At 38.2% G+C, this 24,463-nt stretch overlaps 1 protein-coding gene across 1 annotated transcript in view; it reads right to left on the reverse strand.

Annotated features, from left to right (window-relative positions):
• LOC308609441 (melanoma-associated antigen B16-like) overlaps positions 1 to 24,463 on the reverse strand; it is a gene marked incomplete at its 3' end in the record, with an annotated part of 609,526 nt that overhangs the window by 207,402 nt on the left and 377,661 nt on the right. The window contains exons 7-8 of the mRNA XM_081223109.1: positions 18,951 to 19,097; positions 17,290 to 17,408 (exon numbers count right to left, since the gene is read on the reverse strand). The remainder of the gene's footprint in view (positions 1 to 17,289; positions 17,409 to 18,950; positions 19,098 to 24,463) is intronic.

Raw genomic sequence — 24,463 nt, forward strand, 5'->3', positions numbered from 1 at the left:
CCATATTCAGAGAAAGACAATCAAGATGAAAAGGCAGAGGGCTATGTACCAGATGAAGGAACAAGACAAAACCCCAGAAAAACAACTACATGAAGTGGAGATAGGCAACCTTCCAGAAAAAGAATTCAGAATAATGACAGTGAAGATGATCCAGGACCTCGGAAAAAGAATGGAGGCAAAGATCAAGAAGATGCAAGAAATGTTTAACAAAGACCTAGAAGAATTAGAGAGCAAACAAACAGAGATGAACAATACAATAACTGAAATGAAAACTACACTAGAACGAATCAATAGCAGAATAACTGAGGCAGAAGAACGAATAAGTGACCTAGGAAGACAGAATGGTGGAATTCACTGCTGTATAACAGAATAAAGAAAAAAGAATGAAAAGTAATGAAGACAGCCTAAGAGACCTCTGGGACAACATTAAACACAACAACATTTGCATTATAGGGGTCCCAGAAGGAGAAGAGAGAGAGAAAGGAACCAAGAAAATATTTGAAGAGATTATAGTCGAAAACTTCCCTAACATGGGAAAGGAAATAGCCACCCAAGTCCAGGAAGTGCAGAGAGACCCATACAGGATAAACCCAAGGAGAAACACACCAAGACACACAGTAATCAAATTGGCAAAATTTAAAGACAAAGAAAAATTACTGAAAGCAGCAAGGGAAAAACGACAAATAATATACAAGGGAACTCCCATAAGGTTAACAGCTGATTTCTCAGCAGAAACCCTACAAGCCAAAAGGAAGTGGAAAGTATATTTAAAGTGATAAAAGGAAAGAACCTATAACCAAGATTACTCTACCCGGGAAGGATCTCATTCAGATTCAATGGAGAAATCAAAAGCTTTACAGACAAGCAAAAGCTAAGAGAATTAAGCACCACCAAACCAGCTCTACAACAAATGCTAAAGGAACTTCTCTAACTGGGAAACACAAGAGGAGAAAAGGACCTACAAAAACAAACCCGAAATAATTAAGAAAATGGCAATAGGAACATCCATATACATAATTACCTTAAACGTGAATGGCTGAAATCCTCCAACCAAAAAACACAGGCTTGCTGAATGGATACAAAACCAAGACCCATATATATGCTGTCTACAAGAGACCCACTTCAGATATAGGGACACATACAGACTGAAAGTGAGGGGATGGAAAAAGATATTCCATGCTAATAGAAATCAAAAGAAAGCTGGAGTACCAATATTCATATAAGATTAAATAGACTTTAAAATAAACAATGTTATAAGAGACAAGGAAGGACACTACATAATGATCAAGGAATCAATCCAAGAAGATATAAAAATTATAAATATATATGCACCCAACGTAGAAGCATCTCAATACATAAGGCAACTGCTAACAGCTATAAAAGAGGAAATCGACTGTAACAAAATAATAGTGGGGAACTTTAACACCTCACTTACAGCAATGGACAGATCATCCAGACAGAAAATTAATAAGAAAACACAAGCTTTAAATGACACAATAGACCAGATAAATTTAATTGATATTGATAGGACATTCCATCCAAAAACAGCAGATTACACTTTCTTCTCAAGTTTGCATGGAACATTCTCCAGGATAGATCACATCTTGGGTCACAAATCAAGCCTCAGTAAATTTAAGAAAATTGAAATCATATCAAGCATCTTTTTTGACCACAAGGCTATGAGATTAGAAATCAATTACAAGGAAAAAAACGTAAAAGACACAAACACATGGAGGCTAAACAATATGTTACTAAATAACCAAGATATCACTGGAGGAATCAAAGAGGAAATAAAAAAAAAACCTAGAGACAAATGACAATGAAAACACGATGGTCCAAAACCTATGGGATGCAGTAAAAACAGTTCTAAGAAGGAAGTTTATAGCAGTACAAGCCTACCTCAAGAAACAAGAAAAATCTCAAACAATCTAACCATACACCTAAAGGAACTAGAGAGAAAAGAACAAACAAAACCCATAATTAGCAGAAGGAAAGAAATCATAAGATCGGAGCAGAAATAAATGAAATAGAAACAAAGAAAACAAGAGCAAAGATCAGTAAAACTAAAAGCTGGTTCTTTGAGAAGATAAACAAAATGGATAAATCATTAGCCAGACTCATCAAGAATAAGAGGGAGAGGACTCAGATCAATAAAATTAGAAATGAAAAATGAAAAGTTACAAAGGACACCACAGAAATACAAAGCATCCTAAGAGACTACTACAAGCAACTCTTTGCCAATAAAATGGACAGCCTGGAAGAAATGGGAAAATTCTTAGGAAGGTATAATCTTCCAAGACTGAACCAGGAAGAAATAGAAAATATGAACAGACCAATCACAGGGAATGAAATTAAAACTGTGATTAAACATCTTCCAACAAAAAAAAGTCCAGGACCAGATGTCTTCACAGGTGAATTCTGTCAATCATTTAGAGAACAAGTAATACCCATCCTTCTTAAACTCTTCCAAAAATTGCAGAGGAAGGAACACTCCCAAACTCATTCTATGAGGCCACCATCACCCTGATACCAAATTCATACAAAGATGTCACAAAGAAAGAAAACTACAGGCCAATATCACTGATGAACATAGATGCAAAAATCCTCAACAAAATACTAGCAAAGAGAATCCAACAGCACATTAAAGGGGTAACACACCATGATCAAGTGGGGTTTATCCCAGGAATGCAAGGATTCTTCAATATACACAAATCAATCAATGTGATACACCATATTAACAAACTGAAGAATTAAAAACCATATGATCATCTCAATAGATGCAGAAAAAAACTTTTTGACAAAATTCAACACCAATTCATGATAAAAAACCCTTCAGAAAGTAGGCATAGAGGGAACTTACCTCAACATCATAAAGACCATATATGACAAACCCACAGCAAACATCATTCTCAATGGTGAAAAACTGAAAGCATTTCCTCTAAGATCAGGAAAAAGACAAGGATGTCGACTCTCACTACTACTATTCAACATAGTTTAGGAAGTCCTAGCCATGGCAATCAGAGAAGAAAAAGAAATAAAAGGAATACAAATTGGAAAAGAAGAAGTAAAACCGTCACTGTTTGCAGATGACATGATACTATACATAGAGAATCCTAAAGATGCCACCAGAAAACTACTAGAGCTAAGCAATGAATTTGGTAAAGTTGCAGGGTACAAAATTAATGCACAGAAATCTCTTGCATTCCTATACACTAATGATGAAAAATCTGAAAGAGAAACTAGGAAACACTCCCATTTACCATTGCAACAAAAAGAATAAAATATCTAGAAATAAACCTATGTAGAGAGATAAAAGACCTGTATGCAGAAAACTATAAGACACTGATGAAAGAAATTAAAGATGATACAAACAGATGGAGAGATATAACATGTTCTTGGACTGGAAGCATCAATACTGTGAAAATGACTCTACTACCCAAAGCAATCTACAGATTCATTGCAATCCCTATCAAATTACCAATGGCATTTTTCACAGAACTAGAACAAAAAATCTTAAAATTTGTATGGAGACATAAAATACCCCGAATAGCCAAAGTAGTCTTGAGGGAAAAAAATGGAGCTGGAGGAATCAGATTCCCTGACTTCAGACTATACTACAAAGCTACAGTAATCAAGACAGTATGGTACTGGCACAAAAACAGAAATATAGCTCAGTGGTTGATAGGAAGTCCAGAGATAAACCAACGCACCTATGGTCAACTAATCTATGAAAAAGGAGGCAAGAATATAGAATGGAGAAAAGACAGTCTCTTCAGTAAGTGGTGCTGGGAAAACTGGACAGCTACGTGTAAAAGAATGAAATTAGTACACTCCCTAACACCATACACAAAAATAAACTCAAAATGGATTTGAGACCTAAATGTAAGACTGGACACTATAGAACTCTTAGAGGAAAACCTGGGAAGAACACTCTTTGACATAAATCACAGCAAGATCTTTTTTGATCCACCTCTTAGAGTAATGGAAATAAAAACAAAAATAAACAAATGGGACCTAATTAAACTTGAAAGCTTCTGCAAAGCAAAGGAAACTACAAACAAGATGAAAAGACCACCCTCAGAATGGGAGAAAATATTTGCAAACGAATCAACAGACAAAGGATTAATCTCCAAAATATATAAACAGCTCATGCAGCTCAATATTAAGGAAACAAACAACCCAATCCAAAAATGGGCAGAAAACCTAAATACACATTTCTCCAAAGAAGACACACAGATAGCCAAGAAGCACATGAAAAGCTGCTCAACATCACTAATTATTAGAGAACTGCAAATCAAAACTACAATGAGGTATCACCTCACACCAGTTAGAATGGGCATCATCAGAATATCTACAAACAAGAAATGCTGGAGAGGGTGTGGAGAAAAGGGAACACTCTTGCACTGTTGGTGGGAATGTAAATTGATACAGCCACTATGGAGAACAGTATGGAGGGTCCTTAAAAAACTAGATATAGAATTACCATATGATCCAGCAATCCCACTAGTGGGCATATACCCAGAGAAAACCATAATTCAAAAGGACACATGCACCCCAATGTTCATTGCAGCACTATTTACAATAGCTAGGTCATGGAAGCAACCTAAATGCCCATCGACAGATGAATGGATAAACAAGATGTGGTACATATATACAATGGACTATTACTCAGCCATAAAAAGGAACGAAATTGGGTCATTTGTAGAGTCTGTCATACAGAGCGAAGTAAGTCAGAAAGAGAAAAACAAATATCGTATATTAATGCACATATGTGGAACCTAGAAAAATGGTATCGATGAACTGGTTTGCAGGGCAGAAACTGAGACACAGATGTAGAGAACCAATGTATGGACACCAAGGGGAGAAAGCGGCGGGGGTGGGGGGGGTGGTGTGATGAATTTGGAGACTGGGATTGACATATATATACTAATATGTATAAAATGGATAACTAATAAGAACCTGCTGTATAAAAAATTAATAAAATAAAATTCAAAAATCCCCCAAAAATGAAAAAATAACTTAAAAAATGAATTAAAATCCCCTAATGCTTAATATTGGTTCTAGTCTCCTAAGTTTCACATACAAAGCCATATGAATCTAGTTTTAGTCTACTTTCTTTATTTTCTTCCATATTCCCTTTAATATAATAAACTTGACCCACAAGGCACCACTTGCCATTTTTGGAGTACAATCTTGTATGCCCCCCCATTTTTTTTTTTTTTTACTTTGCTCACAGTGTTGTCTCCATTCCTTTCCCTTTCTGTCAAGAAATTCTTATTAACCATTTTTTAAATTGAAGTATAGCTGATTTACAATGTTGTGTTAATTTCTGCTATACAGCAAAGTGATTCAGTTATACATATATATATATATGCTTTTTTATATTCTTTTCCATTATGGTTTTTCACAGGGTATTGAATATAGTTCCCTGTGCTATACAGTAGGACCTTGTTGTTTATTTATTCTATATATAATAGTTTGCATCTTATTTACCATTTTTGAGTCAGCTTATTTCCTTCCATGTGAAGCTGACTATATCATGACAAAGTCTTTTCTTTTCACTCTTCCATATTTTAGTTTCAATTTATATGCATCTATAATAATGCAAAAAAAATCACTGCATTGTAACTGCTAGTTTATATGCCTATTTTTCCCACCTGACCATTTATTTTTTCTTAACCAGCTTTGTTCACCAATGCTTAACACTTTATCACATAGTAAAATGTTTTGAATGCACACTTGAATAATATGAATACACTGAAATATCCCTGTTGAATATTTACTGATATGTATTGAACAACTAACTGTGTGCTTTCATAATCTCTTTCATTCTTCATAAAAACACTAATCTCAGATATTCTATTATCTTCATTTTACAAGTGAGGAAACAATGACACAGAGAGTAAATGTAGCTTTCCCAAGGCCATAGAGTTAGTGTTTGACACAGCCAGGATTTCACACTGAGTCCCAATACTTACTATCTTATAGAACACTATCAGGGTGATATCAGTAATGATAACTGACACACATTATACCTTTTATTTTCAGCAAAACTGAACATCCTATTTATCTTCTCTGAGCTTTGCTCATGCCTTGTTTATAATAAAAATAAACATAATTCCACATCACCAGCTTTCAGCTGGGTGACTTCTATGCCATATCTTAAAATCTAGCTACATTCAACTAATTGTAGTTCTTGAAATTTTATTTCTGCTGTTTAAAATTTTTCTAACTTTTGTGCTTATGGCTTATTTTTTCATGGTTTATTTTTGTTTGTGATCTGGAATTTAGTGGGACTCTGTGGGAATACTGCATGACCTTGGTTGAAGATGTGTCCCATTACAAAGAATTTGCTTTTAACATTGTTAACCTGAGTCAAATCTATGGCACTATCTTAGTTTGGGCACTTCTCAAACCCTAGTGATATTGTACATTCAAGCAACAGTACAACATGAAGATTTGCATGTGGTTATAAATTCTCAATTTTCTTAATCATACTTTTCTGGCATATAGACTGTATCTAGTCTACCCTTTCACTGAGGGTAGAGCCCTCCAAGGCCCTTGGCTTTAAATTAGAGGCTTATCTTTGACTCCCTGCCATGTGGAGACTTGCTTCTCTATTGACACAGCTGTTAAAATCTGGTTACTAAGATCAGCAAAAAGCCCCCAACACAGACTTAGCATCTGCCCTACCTTATCTCTGTTTTTTCTAATCTTCATTTTTATGTTTATTTCTGACATTTCCTATGAGATTCTTTTATCTCTTTATTTAACGTGTTCATCTCTGCACTTGTTACATTTTTTCAACCAAGTATTGATAGATGCTTAGCTAATAATTTTTATTTTCTTTCTTTTTCCAGGGCATCTACTCTGCCATATTGATGGAATAAATTATATGTGTTTTAAACCTAATTCTGATGAAGCAGGCATAAGGAAAAGAACTACCATTTAATAAGTACTTGAATTGTTCTATGACAGACATATTTTCTTATTTATAATAGATGGGATTTACCCTGAGGGAAAGAGCCAACTCAAAGACATAAAGTAGTTTTTCTATGATCACATAGCTTGTGAGTGGCAGAGCAGGAATTTTAACTGAGGCTTATGTGACTGTTAGGTCAGAGTTTATTACAATATACAGGGTATTCATCAATCTAAGATCAAGTGTTAGAGCGTCTGGTAGACCCAACTAGTGTTATTGCTTCACAAACACCATGCAAGTTACATGGATGTGTATTTTCAAAGGTTGTTTCAGAGCTCTCCTTGCTTTCTTATTCTAACATCTGTTTAGTCTGGTGAATTACTAAATCAGAGAATTGACCTTAACAGGAAATATTATAGCTCTATTTAAATAAAAGAAAACATAAAAATTTTAAAGTAACTAAAAAAACAGAAACTTTATTATCTGTATCATGCTCAGTGTGTTTAAGAGCCCACTTAATTAGGGGGCTATTTTAAATAAATCATACAAATTCTATTGTGGTTGTACCAACATCCAAGTGTCTTATGTTATCACTTCCAATTTTTCTCAATCAGGTGACAAAATTCAGGAAGGCAGAGTCTTTTACTTAAAGATTTTTTGCATGCCTTACAACTGCATAGTTCTGGGCCTACAGTAGGATCTGTACAGTCTCTTTTAGATTTTTTGCTTATTGGTTATTTATAAGCTTTGGTCTGACAATGCTATTAAGCATACTTTTCCAAGTGTACTTGAACTACTTTTGCCTTCATATTTATTATTCATAGTAAAGTGGCTAAGTAACGATTTAGAGAAGAATAATTTTTTTTAACATGCATTACTGAGCTATACTAAGTTTTGATCAAATGCAACTCTGGTCCCCATTAACTCAGTGGTTAAAAAGTGGCCTGATTCCATCCTTAGTTTGCTAATTTTTATCTCCTTGAACTGTTGTGGCTGAACATTAACTCAGCTGATTTGCGCTGTTCTTCCTCTTTTGCTATCTTGCCATTCAAAAAAAAAATGAAGGCTGAAAATCATGAGCTATTAATTCAAATATGAGGTGTTGACTACCTAAGCATCTAATGCAAAATGAAGATGCTTTTGGCTTGATATTAGTAGTGCTAAGATATACAGAAATTTTGAGAATCATAGCAATTCTTTTTTTTAAAATAAATTTATTTATTTATTTTAAATTTTAGCTGTATTGGGTCTTCGTTGCTGCACACGGGCTTTGTCTAGTTGTGGAGAGCAGGGGCTACTTTTCGTTGCAGTGCATGGGCTTCTCATTGCAGTGGCTTCTCTTGCTGCAGAGCATGGGCTCCAGGCTCATGGGCTTCAGTAGTTGTGGCTCATGGGCTCTAGAGCGCAAGCTCAGTAGTTGTGGCACATGGGCTTTGTTGCTCTCAGGCATGTGGGATCATCCCAGACCAGGGCTCGAACCCGTGACCCCTGCATTGGCAGGCGGATTCTTAACCACTGAGCCACCAGGGAAGCCCGAAAATATTGCTTTTTACCCTGCACATTTCTGATGTGTCATAAGACTATTCCACTAAAGTAATTTTAGTAAGGAATAGGTGTTATTTTTATAGAGAAACTTACATATTATAAGAAATTTGATTTTGGGTCCGTATTAAAATTTTTTCTGCATTATATTTTCAAGGAAGTAGAAAAATTGAAATAATTATACAGGGAATATATATATACCTATCACTTAATCTATAATTAACATTTACCACTGCTTATCACACTCATCTATCCATCAATCCGTCTTATTTTGAAATCATCCCTCATTCTAGGAAGGACTTTCTGTCAACTTAAAATTAAAAGGAAGCTTGGGGAAATACATCCCCATTACTGATGTTGTTCAAACTCAGGTTGACTTTGGCAGCGAGAGTGTAAAAAATATCCAAGTCTCAGGTGAATAGCTGGATTATATAAATAGTTCTTTTAATTGTGATAACCTTCATGTAAATATAAGAGGTCAAACCTTTATTTAAGTAGTTTATGAATGAGGGGACCAATACAATTTTGAGACTCATTTAAAAGAGAAATTGAGGAACTATATAGAAATAATTTAATAAAGGAATATAAAAATTGCTAGATTACATACACAATTGGTTATTGACTCAAACGGTTATAAACTATAACTTCTGGGTAGTCTTTTCTACCAATTATTTGAACCTATACTAAAAGAAAATCTATAATTTAACATGGATCATCATCATGTCTGGGAACCTTAATCAACAGTAAACAGTGAGTCAAAGTTCATTCTTCTAAATAATCTTTAGGTGGACCTGTGACTCCTGTGATATTCAAAGGACATTAAACACCTGCCAAGACACACACACACACATTTTTCCTTTTTTCTTCTAATTTTGGATAATTCACACACACACACACACACACACACACACACACACACCAGATAAAATGTATGTCAAGCACCTTGCAAAGCTCTAAAGCCTGGGTTGAGACAAGTAGATATGTGTAGTTATTTAATTTATGTGAAAATGTGGCGTTTCCAAACACAAAACCAATTTGTGGTAGGCAGAATTCTAATATGGACTCTGAAATTCCCCCTCCTGCACTATGTACACAGACCCTCTATAATCCCTTCCACTTGAATGTGTGTGCAGGACTTATAAATATAATGAGATGTCTCTCCTTGATTAGGTTACCTGGTATCACAAAGGTGAAGCGATTCTGCAGATGTAATCAAGGCTCCTAATAAATTGTATTTCAGTTAATCAAAAGTGAGGTTTTCCTGGCTGAGCTTGACTTAATCCAGGAGTCCTTTTTGTTCGTTTGTTTGCTTTTTTTTTTTAACACCTTTATTGGAGTATAATTGCTTTACAATGGTGTGTTAGTTTCTGCTTTATAACAAAGTGAATCAGCTATACATATACATATATCCCCATATCTCCTCCCTCTTGCATCTCCCTCCCACCCTCCCTATCCCACTCCTCTAGGTGGTCACAAAGCACCCAGCTGATCTCCCTGTGCTATGCGGCTGCTTCCCACTAGCTATCTATTTTACATTTGGTAGTGTATATATGTCAATGCTACTCTTTCACTTTGTCCCAGCTTACCCTTCCCCCTCCCCGTGGCCTCAAGTCCATGCTCTACGTCTGCATCTTTATTCCTGTCCTGCCCCTAGGTTCGTCAGAACCATTTTTTTTTTTTTAGATTCCATATATATGTGTTAGCATACGGTATTTGTCTTTCTCTTCCTGACTTACTTCACTCTGTATGACAGACTCTGGGTCTATCCACCTCATTACAAATAGCTCAATTTCGTTTCTTTTTATGGCTGAGTAATACTCCACTGTATATATGTGCCACATCTTCTTTATCCATTCATCTGTCAATGGACACTTAGGTTGCTTCCATGACCTGGCTATTGTAAACAGAGCTGCAATGAACACTGTGGTACATGACTCTCTTTGAATTATGGTTTTCTTAGGGTATATGCCCAGTAGTGGAATTGCTGGTCATATGGTAGTTCTATTTTTATTTTTTTAAGGAAACTCCATACTGTTCAATCCTGGAGCCCTTTAAAAGAGGATCTAGGTCTTCCTTCAAGAGAGGAATTCAGAGCAAGAAAGATTCAAAATAAGAGAGATTCTTCTGCTGCTTCTAAATAAGCAAATACCATGTTGTGAGCAGACTGTGGAGATGCCAGACTGCAAAGACCTGAAGGCAATCTATAGCAGCTGAGAGTGGTACCCAGACAACGATCAGCAATAAAATGGGGATTCAGTTCTCCAACCACATGGCAGTGATCTTGCCAACAGCCAGAATAAGTTTGGAAATGGATTCCTCACTAGTCACATTTCCAGATAATACTGCATTCCGGACAACAGCTTAATTTCAGTCTTGTGAAACCCTGAGCAGAGGACCCAATTAAAATATGCTTGGATGTCTAACCTACATAAGCTATGAGACAATATATGTATTTGGTTTTAAGCTGGTAAAATTGTGGTAATTTGTTACACAGCAATAGAAAACTAATACCCGAGAGATTTTAAGGGCTATGATTCCTCGATAAAGCCAATTACTTTCATAACTCTAACAGGGTAGTATTTCTCAATACATAACAAAAGAAATACACTCCAGCAAATGTTTGCTCAGCATTTCCAAATAATTGCTAAAATTATGAATCAACCAGAGGGCCAGATTTTTCTTTCATCTCAATGCTTTCAATGAATCATACTGCCAAATTAACCCTGGGTTTAGAAATTGTTTTTTTTTTTAACATCTTTACTGGAGTATAATTGTTTACAATGTTGTGTTAGTTTCTGCTACATAACAAAGTGAATCAGCTATACATATACATATATCCCCATATCCCCTCTCTCTTGCGCCTCCCTCCCACCCTCCCTATCCCACCCCTCTAGGTGGTCACAAAGCACCAAGCTGAACTCCCTGTGCTATGCGGCTTCCCACTAGCTATCTATTTTACATTTGGTAGTGTATATATGTCCATGCCACTCTCTCACTTTGTCCCAGCTTACCATTCCCCCTCCCCATATCCTCAAGTCCATTCTTTAGTAGGTCTGTGTCTTTATTCCTGTCTTACCCCTATGTTCTTCATGACTTTTATTTCTTAAATTCCATATATATGTGTTAGCATACGGTATTTGTTTTTCTCTTTCTGACTTACTTCACTCTGTATGACAGAGTCTAGGTCCATCCACCTCACTACAAATAACTCAATTTTGTTTCTTTTTATGGCTGAGTAATGTTCCATTGTATATATGTTCCACATCTTGTTTATCCATTCATCTGTTGATGGACACTGAGGTTGTTTCCATGTCCTGGCTGTTGTAAATAGTGCTGCAATGAACACTGCGGTACATGACACTATTTGAATTATGGTTTTCTCATGGTATATGCCCAGTAGTGGGATTGCTGGGTTATATGATCGTTCAATTTTTAATTTTTTAAGGAACCTCCATACTGTTCTCCATAGTGGCTGTATCAATTTACATTCCCACCAACAGTGCAAGAGTGTTCCCTTTTCTCCATATCCTCTCCAGCATTTCTTGTTTCTAGATTTTTTGATGATGGCCATTCTAACCGGTGTGAGGTGATACCTCATTGTACTTTTGATTTGTTTTACTCTAATGATTAGTGATGTTGAGCATCTTTTCATGTGTTTGCTGGCAATCTGCATATCTTCTTTGGAGAAATGTCTATTTAGGTCTTCTGCCCATTTTTGGATTGGGTTGTTTGTTTTTTTGATATTGAGCTGCATGAGCTGCTTGCAAATTTTGGAGATTAATCCTTTGTCAGTTGCTTCATTTGCAAATATTTTCTCCCATTCTGAGGGTTGTCTTTTGGTCTTGTTTATGGTTTCCTTTGCTGTGCAAAAGCTGTTAAGTTTCATTAGGTCCCATTTGTTTATTTTTGTTTTTATTTCCATTTCTCTAGGAGGTGGGTCAAAAAGGATCTTGCTGTGATTTATGTCATAGAGTGTTCTGCCTACATTTTCCTCTAAGAGTTTGATAGTGTCTGGCCTTACATTTAGGTCTTTAACCCATTTTGAGTTTGTTTTTGTGTATGGTGTTAGGGAGTGTTCTAATTTAATTCTTTTACATGCAGTTGTCCAGTTTTCCCAGCACCACTTATTGAAGAGGCTGTCTTTTCGCCATTGTATATTCTTGCCTCTTTATCAAAAATAAGGTGACCATCTGTGCATCGGTTTATCTCTGGGCTTTCTATCCTGTTCCATTGATCTGTATTTCTGTTTTTCTGCCAGTACCAGACTGTCTTGATTACTGTAGCTTTGTAGTATAGTCTGAAGTCAGGGATCCTGATTTTTCTTTTTCAAGCTCCGTTTTTCGTTCTCAAGATTGCTTTGGCTATTCGGGGTCTTTTGTGTTTCCATACAAATTGTGAAATTTTTTGTTCTAATTCTGTGAAAAATGTCATTGGTAGTTTGATAGGGATTGCACTGAATCTGTAGATTGCTTTGGGTAGTAGAGTGATTTTCACAATGTTGATTCTTTCAATCCAAGATCATAGTATATCTCTCCATCTGTATCATCTTTAATTTCTTTCATCAATGTCTTATAGTTTTCTGCATATAGGTCTTTTGTCTCCTTAGGTAGGTTTATTCCTAGGTATTTTATTCTTTTTTGTGGCAATGGTAAATGGGCATGTTTCCTTAATTTCTCTTTCAGATTATTCATCATTAGTGCATAGAAATGTAAGAGATTTCTGTGCATTAATTTTGTATCCTGTTACTTTAGCAAATTCATTGTTTAGCTCTAGTAGTTTTCTGATAGCATCTTTAGGATCCTCTCTATATAGTATCCTGTCATCTGCAAAAAGTAACAGTTTTCCTTCTTTTCTGATTTGGATTCCTATTATTTCTTTTTCTTCTCTGATTGCTATGGCTAAAACTTCCAAAACTATGTTGAATAATAGTGGGGAGTGGGCAACCTTGTCTTGTTCCTGATCTTAGTGGAAATGGTTTCAGTTTTTCACCATTGAGAACGATGTTGGCTGTGGGTTTGTTATATATGGCCTGTATTATGTTGAGGTAGGTTCCCTCTATGCCTACTTTCTGTAGAGTTTTTATCATAAATGAGTGTTAAATTTTGTCAAAAGCTCTTTCTGCATCCACTGAGATTACCATATGGTTTTGGTTTTTATCGTTCAATTTGTTAATACAGTGTATCACATTGATTGATTTGCGTATATTGAAGAATCCTTGCATTCCTGGGATAAACCCCACTTGACCATGGTGTATAATCCTTTCAATGTGCTGTTGGATTCTGTTTGCTAGTATTTTATTGATTATTTTTGCATCTATGTTCATCAGTGATACTAGCCTGTAGTTTTCTTTCTTTGTGACATCGTTGTCTGGTTTTGGTATCAGGGTGATGGTGGCCTCGTAGAATGAGTTTGGGAGTATTCCTCCCTCTGCTATATTTTGGAAGAGTTTGAGAAGGATAGGTGTTAGCTCTTCTCTAACTGTCTGATACAATTAACCTGTGATGTAATGAAAATCTGTAATTTAACATGGATCATCATCATGTCTGGGAACCTTAATCAACAGTAAACAGTGAGTCAAAGTTCATTCTTCTAAATAATCTTTAGGTGGACCTGTGACTCCTATCATATTCAAAGGACATTAAACACCTTTCAGGAATATTTTATTTTTTCTATCAATGCTACACCAAAGCCACACTGATATCTGACTTACAGATTTTATGGAATGCCTTCTTCCTCTCCTAAGTGCTGATATCTGCTTTCTTAACAGGATAGGGTTTATCTTTTTGATATTAATCACTATTCTAGAAAAGAAACGTAGTTACACATTCTGACTGTGATATGCAGAGAAATGTTGCTTTGCTATCACCACTGAAGTAGCCACCACAAGAAATTGTTTCTTGTTTCCAAATGATACCCCCCACAAAAATCTCATTCATCAACTTCTACCATCTTTGTGGTCACTCTCCTGCCCCATTAACCTCTATTTTGCTTTAGACATAGAAAATATCTTTAGCCTCTATACTGTAAACTGGATATTTCCAATAGAGTTACCTCCAATATAGAGAGAACACACTTCCTAAAATACCAGTTATTTCTATCTGTTGCCTAAATATGCAGAAGATAACATGGTGCATACACAAAAATAACACTGAGTAGTAAGTCAGGTGTCCTGCATTTTATTAGCTGCATGATTTTCAGCAGATTCTTAACTGCTCTGGTTCTAGTTCCTCATCTATAATACAACATGCCTGTCACAAATTAAAGTTTAAATGAAAAAAATCTATTGTGCATTGTAAACTATAAGTCATTTTACAAGCATAACCAATTATTATCACATCAAGTCCAAATCTCTCTACCATTTTTCAAAGCCCTCTAAAACGTGACCTCATGCTATTCATCCAGCATTATTTACCACGCCTCCTCCTTCACATTTAGTCTCTGTTGTCAGCAGACAAGGCTCCTCCTATTCCTTTTCAAAATCACCATCGTCATTTATTTTCATTTCTGTACTTTTGCTCATACCTTTCCTTTTTCCCCTGACTTTTTTTCCTGCAATTTCTGCTCTACCTATCCAAAGCCTACTGATTTTTCAAGGCTCACCTCAGCAATGAAGCCTTGTTTGAGTACTCTAATTTTGAAGCTTTGCTGCAAATCATTTTATCTTCTTTGACATTGCATTTGCTATACGCTCAGAAATAATACATACAGTAATATTTCAGTTGTTCAAGACACTACATGTAGCCTCACTTTTTGAACTGACATTCAGAATCAGTTTATGACACACATACGCATATAAACACACACATACTCACACATTAAACTGAGTACGTTATAGTCCTAAATTATTTTTGAAATTGTCAAGAGCCTACATTATTTAAATATGCCTATAAAATATTATGGAAACAACTCATTAAAATTCTAAAGCATTAACTTGGAGTTGGGAAGCATATTTAAAGACATAGCTCCTATAGTTCTTATCCTATAGGTATTTATAGTTTGCAGAGTAAAATAAAAAATAACATTAATTACAAATCAGAATGTGACAACCAACATTGGGAGAGGTACAAATTGCCATTAATAGTTGAGACAGAGGGACTTCCCCGGTGGCACAGTGGTTAAGAATCCGCCTGCCAATGCAGTGGACATGGGTTCGAGCCCTGGTCCTGGAAGTTCCCACATGCCGCGGAGCAACTAAGCCCGTGCGCCACAACTACTGAGCCTGCGCTCTATAGCCCACAAGTCACAACTACTGAGCCTGCATGCCTAGAGCCTGTGCTCCACAACAAACAGAAGCCACTGCAATGAGAAGCACCACAAGGAAGAGTAGCCCCTGCTCGCCTCAACTAGAGAAAGCCCGTGCACAGCAACGAAGACGCAATGCAGCCAAAAAATAAATAAATAAATAAATAAATTAAAAAGAAAAATAAATCAATGCTGTTCCCCTCTCAGATTCTTTAAGAAAAAAAAAAAGTTGAGATAGAAATGGAACAGGGTCCCTAGTGGAGATAAAACATGAATTAGACATTGAAGGATAAAAGACTGATGAAAGGGGACACATTTGAGGCAGAAGGAACAGTGTACACAGAAGCAGGAAAAGTCTGGGGTGATTTTGTCAAACCGTGAATAGTTCTCTTCGGGTGTATGCACGGAAGAGTAGTAGGAGACAATTCAGTTCAAATACGGTCATATTATGCAAAAGCTCAACTGGCAGACTACAATGTACATGTTTGATTTTTTGGTGTTATTGGCTGTGGGGAGATATTAAAAGATGTTTGAACAGGAGAGCAATTAAAGCAATTGTGCATTAGGGAATTTTAATATGGCTACGACATGAGGATATTATCAATGTAAGAAAAAGACACCAAATAAAGATAGAGATTTCATCTTATAGGTCATTAGAGGCAACATAATGAGGCATCAGTCAAACCTGTCTCTACATTTCTGAGCCAGGTTAGTTGTAAAGTGCTGGTACCATTAATAAAGACTGGAAACAGAGAAGTAGATAATGATTTTGTTTCTGTTCATCTAGAGTTTCTTCACATCATTTTTGGAGAGATATATCCAGGAGAATATATCTGGCAGGCTTGGGCTCAAACAACAAGTGAGAACTAAAGTTTTACATTGAGATATATATGTATGTATATATTTATAGCTTGAATGTTCGCCGTACATTCCACGTGAAACTGCTTAAAAAAAAAAACAAAACCTAAGCAACAATTTCCAAGGTGTATCCTGAATTTTTACTTCCAAACCCCAGATGCTGCAGCCTCACTGGCATGGTTTTAGTGCTAAATAAAACAGGTAACATGTTAATCTACTGTCTATTATTTTAAAAAAGTACCAAATACCAAAGCAAAATATCAGTTCCTAATGGCTTCCACCTAACTTCTGCTTAGCTAATTGAATAATGTAGGATCCATCACATTCAGCACTCCCTCAGGTGGGTTTGTTTGTGGTGCAATTGGCAACAGACCCAACTCAGACTGGATTAAATAACAAAGTGAACTTTTAGCTCACATTACTGAAAACTCAAGAAGCAGCTTCAACCATGGTTAGATTTAGAATAAAAACAAAGTCATTAAGACAGAATCTCTTTTCATCTCTTGCTCCGTGTAAGCTCCATTTCAAGATTACACTCGATTGCCTAGCAGTTCCAGTTTCTTCCTTCATGGGGCATTTTAGTACACCTGTTCCATCCTTTCAGCTTCAAGTAGATGGGTAAAGCGTTCTAAGAATGTAAATGTTGGATATGGCACGGAAAAGTGAGTGTGGCCACAGGAGGAAATGAGAACCAGGCTTGAAAGGAAAAAGTTTATAATACTCACAGATTCCAGAGGGGAGTCACTGCATGCTGTGCAGGGCCAAAGAGGAAGCTCCAGGTTTTGGTCGGGTGGCAAAGACAGAAGCAAGAGGAAACTCTAGGCAAGAGCCTTTAATGGGGTTTCTGAAGGAAAAATGAGAGAAAGCAGAGAAAGTTGTTTAGAATTAGCTAGTTTGAATAATTATGGCAGCATCTGGGCTATAGGGTGGTCTCTAGCTATCTGTACCTGGCCCTAGGATGAGGCAGAGGAAATACCAGCTTTTCAGTGGGAGTCAGATAAGGAGGTGTTTCGGGCTACAGACTCAGGGCTGGTTGGTTTGTATATAAAAGATATTCTCGGGCTTCCCTGGTGGCGCAGTGGTTGAGAGGCCGCCTGCCGATGCAGGGGACACGGGTTTGTGCCCTGGTCCGGGAGAATCCCGCATGCCACGGAGCGGCTGGGCCCGTGAGTCATGGCCACTGAGCCTACGCGTCCGGAGCCTGTGCTCCACAACGGGAGAGGCCACCAACAGTGAGAGGCCCGCGTCCCGGAAAAAAAAAAAAAAAAAAAGATATTGTCCTGGCTAGGGCGCTTTGCTATCTCCAACAAAGGGCTAACCCTGGGAGGGGGAGTCACTCTCCAGCCAGCAACATTTTTAAGATATAGAAACATCATAAAATACAGAAAATAAAATCATGATTAATGCCGAAAAGGAACATTCCTTTTTTCCTAGCCTTTCCTACAAAAATCCGGAGGTTTTTACTTTTGTCACATGACCATTACTTAAAAATTACCTTAAGGGAATATAAGGTACTGTCAACCTAAATAAAGAGGTAAACTGAAGCAAGCTCCGATTACCTGAACTTGAGTTTACTCGGGAATAGCACAGGAACTGCAACTCCAGAAGGAACAATGTTGCAAGTTACAGACCAGCCCGTGAAGAGCTCAGGAGGAGCTGTATTTATCGCGAAGGAGCGCAAAGAGCAGCAAGTCCAGCCAGTAAGCTGTAAGTTCATTGGCTTGAGGATGGGGATAGATTCACGGCGGATGTTCATTGGTCAGGAGATAAGTCTCGGTCTTGGGTAAATCAGTCATTTGCAGGAAGCCAGTCTCATTTAAGTTCCATTCTTTGGAGGGCGCCTGCGTGAGCTTCTCCGGTTCCCTCCATTTTATATATATATATATATATATTTTTTTTTTTTTTTTTTTTTTTTTTTTTTTTGCGGTACACGGGCCTCTCACTGCTGTGGCCTCTCCCATTGCGGAGCACAGGCTCCAGACGTGCAGGCTCAGCGGCCATGGCTCACGGGCCCAGCCACTCCGTGGCATGTGGGATCTTCCCGGACTGGGGCACAAACCCGTGTCCCCTGCATCGGCAGGCGGACTCTCAACCACTGCGCCACCAGGGAAGCCCCGTCCATTTTAGATCGAAATCTTTTCACAATACTTGAGTTCAAAGAAAGGTCAAGCCCCAATAAAAAATTTAAAACAGGAACTATGGAGTGACGTCAGCAGCGATGGTGGTGTGAAACGTCCAGCTTTTTGCCCCCCTTCTCCCTTTTAGCAACTAAAACGACATCCATCTATGAACAAAAGTGCCTCTGTGGGAGCTGTGAGATGCAGACCATACGGCCATAGACTAGGCGGGGGCGGTGGGGGGGGAATCGGGTAACAGGCAGACAGACCTTGACAGGGGCCGTGGAACCAGCAGGAGCCTGTGAACCCGCTTCAGCCCCTCTTGGCCGTGGTCCCGGAATACCTGGAGGGCACTGACTTATGGACGACAAGAGAGCCTTGTAGAAGTCCTGGTTTCCTGAAGAGAGATTCCAGCACTTCGTTGCAGCAAAAAAAAGGAAAAAAAAAAAGTAACGAGTTTGGATGCATTAGACAAGGTAAGTAGAATTTTGACAGCGCCGCCCCTCACCCAAGGTGGCACAGCGTGATTGAACTTGCCCACCCTGACTTCTGCTGGGGGGGAGGAAAGGGAAGTTGGTGAGGGGGTGAGAGGGTGCCCTGCTTCCCCAGCTGTGTGCCATGCTGCTGGAGAAACCCATTTCACTCCTTCAGCACCCAGGGTATTGAGGTGGGACCTCCATGGCTCAGGGGAGGGTGAGATCTGGAAAGAGGCAGATAACAATATCTGGGAGCATTAAAGGGACCCACTACCTGCTGACTGCATTCTGCACTCCAGCAGGAAGCCCGCCCCTCAGCCTCTTCTTCAAGCCAACCTGATTCATGAGATTAGAGATGGAACCTAGCCCTGCACAGGTGACTTAAAAGCCACAGACTTTGGCTTCCCTGGTGGCGCAGTGGTTGAGAGTCCGCCTGCCGATGCAGGGGATGTGGGTTCGTGCCCCGGTCTGGGAAGATCCCACATACCATGGAGCGGCTAGGCCCTGAGAGCCGTGGCCGCTGAGCCTGCGCGTCCGGAGCCTGTGCTCTGCAACGGGAGAGGCCACAACAGTGAGAGGCCCGTGTACCGCAAAAAAAAATAAATAAATAAAATAAAAGCCACAGACTTAATAACTGGTCCAACAAGTTCCTTTTTCTCTTTTCTGATTTTTTTTTCTTTTCCAGATCCTGTTGATTCATCCTTTTTAGCATCATGAGTAACGAACCATCCCTTTCTTCCTAGGCTCATTGCACCTGCCTTGGTCAGACACCATGGCGTGTCTGAATTGCTATAGCTTGTCACTTTCCAATGCATTCACAGTTTTTGTTTTTAATATCCGTCATATTCACAAACTTGTGAAGGTTTTCTCATCACTTACAGCGTAGATCATCTTCCTCAGCTTGAAATCCAAATCATTCATCAGTCTTCCCCCATTCCATGCACTGTCTTATCTCCACAGTGTTGTGCCCTCTTCTGCCTCAAAGCCAGAGCTTAGGTCACAGTGAATCTCTTGCCCAGTAACTTAGCTTGTGCAGTTTCTTTTGCTTAAAGTACACTTCTGTCTCATACCTGCCCAGCAACATACGTTCTGTCTTTCAAAACTCTGCTCAAGTTCTTCTTCCAGCAGGAAGTTTTTTAGATGTCAGATGTTTTCCATCTGAATTAACTTGTTTTCTATCCGAGTTCTTTCTCTCTGTGCTTTATACCATTGCAGTTCTTGTCACACTGTGCCTCATTATCACTTGGGGGTAAATGTTTCCCTCACTTTATTTCTGAGCCCTTAGAAGATAGGAACTTAATCATCTTTGTATCCACCACATTACCTACTGATATTCCTTATGCATAGCGATCATTAATTGTCTTGTTATTTGAAGTGAATTTAACATTTGCATCTAAAGCCCTAAGTAAGTAGGAGAAGCAGTCCTGGAATCTCTCCCTATTAGTAGTTCAGGGCTTTTTCTACCTACCATACATTTGGGACCAGTAAAAGCAGTTTCCAAGACATTACCATGGATTTAAATGTTTATCAAAAGCACCACTACGTAATACAGCTCGGGACAATGCCCTCCATAGTTTGGTTCTTTGTCCACCCTCACTTTTCCTTGGTTGGGCTACAATCACAATATGAGATGAGTCCACAGCTCTGCCTCAGGGGTTCAGGCAGTTCTCTGAGAATGACCGCTTTTATCCAACTCCCAGCCGCTCCCACGCTCACCCGTGCAAGGAATTCAAGTAGCAGCTCTTGTCTGGATTCTCTGATGCTTTTGTTGCTGTCAGTCCTCACCTGTTCTGCCCTCTGAATAGCCTCTTCCAACTGACACCTTGATATTCCACCTGGCTCTTGATTTTATTTCTCCTTCTGACATCATCCCCCAGTTTTCACTGTTCCTTTATGCCACACTGTGGTTTACTCCCCACACACCCATGCTTCTTTAGGAGGAGAGATGACACATTAAAAACAGGGAGGGTCTTCCCTGGTGGCGCAGTGGTTGAGAGTCCGCCTGCCGATGCAGGGGACACGGGTTCGTGCCCCGGTCCGGGAAGATCCCACATGCCGCGGAGCGGCTGGGCCCGTGAGCCATGGCCGCTGAGCCTGCGCGTCCAGAGCCTGTGCTCCGCAACGGGAGAGGCCACAACAGTGAGAGGCCCGCGTACTGCAAAAAAACCAAAAAAACAAACAAAAAAAAACCAGGGAGGAATCTTAACTTCTTATCATATGCAGGGATGATATGATTATTAGAGACCTAGATAAGAATTATTGATGTATTAGAAGTTCTTATTAAGCCAAAGAGCATCAATCAGACCTATACTTAGCCCTGCACCCTTAAAGTATTTATTGGATTGCTTAAGCAGCTCTTCGATAGACAAACTGCTGAGGGAAAAGGATTAACAGTGGGTATTTAATTTAGTTTGCTATACGAACACGTGACAGAAAGATGAAGAAGCCTTAACATCCTTGACTAAAAATAGAAACAAGATGGGAATTGAGACAAAGAGATAAAAACAGAGTGAAATTCTAGCCTTAATCCAGTGGACTAGAAGGTACGGCCTTGGGGGACACTCTCTCAGTGTTTGACATCATTTTCATTTAAAAGGCCTTTTTTGTACTGTATTTATATATGGGTCCAGAGAGAACACAGTGTGAAAATAAAGTGAAGACAAAGAATCAGTTATAAACCATGCAAATACCCATAACAAAGTAGAAAATCTCCTGGAGATAAAGCGTTGACATGGAAAAGCATAGCACTGTGCTCAACTTTGAAATAATCATTCATGGAGGCAAATATTTCTGAGGATGATACAAAGTCGTGGCATCTGCATAACCTATGTGCATGCATTCATTTACTCAAAAATTATTTTTTACAGTCATTATGCGCCCAGCATGACACAAGGGGTATGGTGTTGGTGTGCAAAACCAATTGAAACAAAGTCCTGGCCCATGAACTTGTAGTCTGCCATGCAAGTGGAAAATGATTATCTCTGCTAATGTAAATGTTCTCTGGCCCCACACTTTTGTGATGTAAACCAGTGCCATGACCAAACCCAAAGAGACTTTGCCATCCTCTCCTTATTCATTCAAATCATGACCTTCAGAACCTTAGTTTGTGAAAATCTTTCTCTTTTTACGCTGCATCCAGCCTTGCTTTTAACTTGGTGAGACCCTGTGAACCTGTCTCTTCAGTGATATTCCTGGGTCTCAAGCACTGGCCTGGAGGGCAGTTAATTCTGCTTGTTTTTATCAGCACTGGTGGTCTTTGAATTTTGATCTGACACTAATGAACCCTTCTATGTATACACTAGGGAGTGATTATTATATAGACATGAGATGATCAATCAATTTTTAGTCATGTTGCATTGAGAAGAACATAGGATGTTAGGGTAGTTTAATTGGTTGTGATGTATATCTTGTAAAACTGATTTTGGTACATGTGTACGTGGGATTTTCAAGGTATTCATCAAGAAGATGAATAAACAATCACACACTGTTGCTACATATTCAATATACTATATATGTGTGTGTGTGTATGTGTGTGTATATATATATATATATATACATATATATATATATATATATATATATATATATATATTTTTTACTTCTTTGCTGTTTTCTAAAAGGTAACATGCAAGAGTTGTTCTTGAATCCCAGAACAGTCCATTGAGATGACTGGGGTGGGGAGATTTGGCCTATGTCAATGTAAATAGCATCTAGCAGTAAGGGAGAGAAGTAAATCAATACCATAATTTTTATTTTTATTTTATTTTTATTGTATTTTTTTAACATCTTTATTGGAGTATAATTGCTTTACAATGGTGTGTTAGCTTCTGCTTTATAATAAAGTGAATCAGTTATACATATACATATGTTCCCATATCTCTTCCCTCTTGCGTCTCCCTCCCCCCCACCCTCCCTATCCCACCCCTCCAGGCGGTCACAAAGCACCGAGCTGATCTCCTTGTGCTGTGCGGCTGCTTCCCACTAGCTATCTATTTTACGTTTGGTAGTGTATATATGTCCATGCCACTCTCTCACTTTGTCACAGCTTACCCTTCCCCCTCCCCATATCCTCAAGTCCATTCTCGAGTAGGTCTGTGTCTTTATTCCCGTTTTACCCCTAGGTTCTTCATGACCTTTTTTTTTTTTTGCTTAGATTCCATATATATGTGTTAGCATACAGTATTTGTTTTTCTCTTTCTGACTTACTTCACTCTGTATGACAGACTCTAGGTCCATCCACCTCACTACAAATAACTCAATTTTGTTTCTTTTTATGCCTGAGTAATATTCCATTGTATGTATGTGCCACATCTTCTTTATCCATTCATCTGATGATGGACACTTAGGTTGCTTCCATGTTCTGGCTATTGTAAATAGAGCTGCAATGAACATTTTGGTACATGACTCTTTTTGAATTATGGTTTTCTTAGGGTATATGCCCAGTAGTGGGATTGCTGGGTCATATGGTAGTTCTATTTTTAGTTTTTTAAGGAACCTCCATACTGTTCTCCATAGTGGCTGTATCAATTTACATTCCCACCAATAGTGCAACATAATTTTTAAAATGTGGGAACTTCTCTTGGACTTGGAGGATGATTCTGGATTCCTCTCTCCACTGGCAGGCATCTAAAGTACCAGCTATTCTAGTTAATATTTATTGTCAAGTGATCTCCCAAAGTCCTATTCACTGTCAGAACCATATAGCAAATAACTCTCAATCTTTACTTGTTTTATGATATTTGGGCTTCATATTTTGCCTAGTTTATAAATTTGATATTTATCTGAATATCTGAAATGGTCCCCAGTGTAGCCAGACAGCAAGAAATATCTGAATCCTCAAGACTTATGGATCTATGTCACAAGGCACCAAAAATGTCACAAAGACATAAGAGGCAAGGTCATAGTATCAAATGCTCTCTGCTCACCCATCATTTGTGGATTATTTTAATATTGTAAGGGATTTGAAATTAGATCAGGAGTTTAAAATGTTCCTTTGGCAGTTTTACTTTTTTCAATTTCCTATAGAAATGTTGTTCAGAATGTCTGTCTTTATATAGCTATGGTCCTATTTCTTATGATAACCTATGGAGCAACATGAGATCAGTAAAACTTTAAAGAGTCTTCAAGCACGACCAGTCCTTGTTTTACTTTATTTTAAGAATCCAGCGGTGTTGGGAAATGATTCAGGGAGAGGAAAGCTTTGCATTGTATATTGTCGCTATTTCTTTGTCCAACACTTGTGAATATCAGTGGCTCTTAAAATCAAAGGGCATCAATTCGGAGACTAGAGCAGTTATACGGGGAGT

Source organism: Mesoplodon bidens (genome assembly GCF_964165515.1).
Source record: "Mesoplodon bidens genome assembly, chromosome: X".
NCBI classification, from domain to species: Eukaryota; Metazoa; Chordata; class Mammalia; order Artiodactyla; family Ziphiidae; genus Mesoplodon; species Mesoplodon bidens.